The sequence below is a fragment of the Moschus berezovskii genome, chromosome 3, assembly GCF_049115385.1.
Source record: "Moschus berezovskii isolate FMDL1 chromosome 3, NW_MosBer_1.0, whole genome shotgun sequence".
NCBI lineage: Eukaryota > Metazoa > Chordata > Mammalia > Artiodactyla > Moschidae > Moschus > Moschus berezovskii.
The window spans coordinates 42,706,670-42,708,538 of NC_142462.1; the positions used below are offsets into that span (position 1 = coordinate 42,706,670).

The window sequence follows — 1,869 nt, forward strand, 5'->3', positions numbered from 1 at the left end:
CAGGTACTCTTTTAGAGTCCTAGAGTTTCTGAGACAAGGTTTGTCCTGTTTCTTCCGCAGGGAAGTCTTTGGAGACTTCATGGTATAGAATAAACAGCCCCTAAATTCACGGAGGCGAAGGCTCAAACGTCAGAAGTTCCTTTACATACACGGTGCCCTGTCCGGAAAAACATCCCCCAGAGCGGCTGGGGCTACATTTAATCCACGCTGCTGACAGCCCGCGCGCCGACGGGGATGGACTTCTGCACGCTGGGGAGGGCTGGCGTGCGCACTGAGAAGGGGGGCCAAGGGCTGGGGGAGGAGATCGGAAGGGGAGAGGTAATCCCCGGCGTTTTGAGCATCCCCTTTTTAGAAAGACTGAGTCTCTCCCGGGACAGCTGCTGCGGTCACACCACAAACTTAAAAGCCGGCCTCCCGCTCCGAGCGTGCCTTTCCTCGCCACCCTCGCCTCCCCTCAGCTCCAGCTGGTGCCTGGCTCGGCGCCGCTCCGGCAGGGCGCTTGGGGGTCAGCAGCGCCCCCTGCCTCCCGGCCAGGCCCCTGCGGCCGCAGCCTCCGCGCTCCACCAGGGCCGCCCGCGGCTCCGCCAGCGCTGCGGCTCAGAGGAGGTCGCGCTGGTGTCCCGGGTCGCCGCCTCGCTCGCGCACCGCCGGCATCCCCTTCCTCTCTTCCGGCACAGACAGCGGGCACCGAGCGAGGGCGGGAAGAGGTCTCGGCAGGTAAGGCAGGTTTCGGGTCACCTGCTGCTCCTGTGGGAGGGTGCTCTGGGGACCGCGGTGTTCAGGAGCGGGTGACTGGATGCGGGGGTGGCCGAGGGTCTGAAGCGAGGATGGCGAGCGGCTGGAGATAGGGGACTCCTGTGGGACGGATAGAGCTCTCCGGAGCTGACAGGAGTGGGTGCGCGGGGGGCCAGACGGAGAATCCGGCGCCGAGGCGCGGACGGTGCGGGCGCGCGGCGCAGGGACAGCGTGGCGGCGGGCGCAGCCCCCACACTCGCCGCCGCCGCCGCCGCCGCCTCAGCCCGAGTCGGGCAAAAGTTTGCCCCCGGATGCGCCCAGGAACTTCGCTCGCTCTCCGGTTCCCTCGGGGGCGCTGGCGGCCGGCAGCGCTCCTGAACGTGCCCCCGGGCTCGGCCGGCTGCAGGTTCACTCGCGGCCGCGTCGGGGGGCGCCGTCTGAGGAGGACCTGACCTGCGGCGTCTGCGCCCTCGCTCGCTCCGGGCCCGACGGGCGGGGGAGGCGACGGGGAGACCGTGGCGGCTGTTTGTGTTGTGGTGCTTTTGGGGAGGGATGGGCGACGCTTTTTACCCAGTGAGGGAACCGCGACGCTCCTTCTGACGGGAGCTTGCAGCTTCCCAGACTCGGAGGGCAGAGTTGGAAGCAGACACCGGCCTCAAAGCTGGCTGACTGGGAAAGGCGGTGTTTGCCAAATGCACTCTTGAGGGAGCCGGGCATCGCGCGGCAGCCTCGGCGGGGCTCGCTCAGAAGTGGCCCGGATTTGACTCCTGCCGGGAGTTTAAGCGGCTGGTTTAACCCCGCGGGGTGCTCCCCAGCCCCTCCCCGCGCGCCCGGAGTTCCTGCGTTAGGGGTCCGCCCTGGAAGCGCCCGGGCAGTTTTGGGCATCAGCTGATTCTCCTACCCTCACGACTGGAGTTCAGCCTCGTGGGCTGAGCTGCTTTGCGTGCTTCCCGGCGCGCGGAGGGGACCTGACGGAAGGAGGAGGCGCCGCGCTCCCGCGACCAGGCTGGACTCGAAGGGGCTGGACCGGAGCCGCGCGCCCAGCAGCTGCGGCCGCTGAGGTCCCCAGTCCTAAGTTACCCGGACTGGAGTTAAACAGGCGAACTTTCCGCTGTTTAGCCCCGAGTGAAGCTG

General features: G+C 67.7%; 1 pseudogene; it reads right to left on the reverse strand.

Annotated features, from left to right (window-relative positions):
• Window positions 1–734: 734 nt before the first annotated feature.
• On the reverse strand, window positions 735–1,620 carry LOC148778316 (uncharacterized; annotated as a pseudogene).
• Window positions 1,621–1,869: the final 249 nt, after the last annotated feature.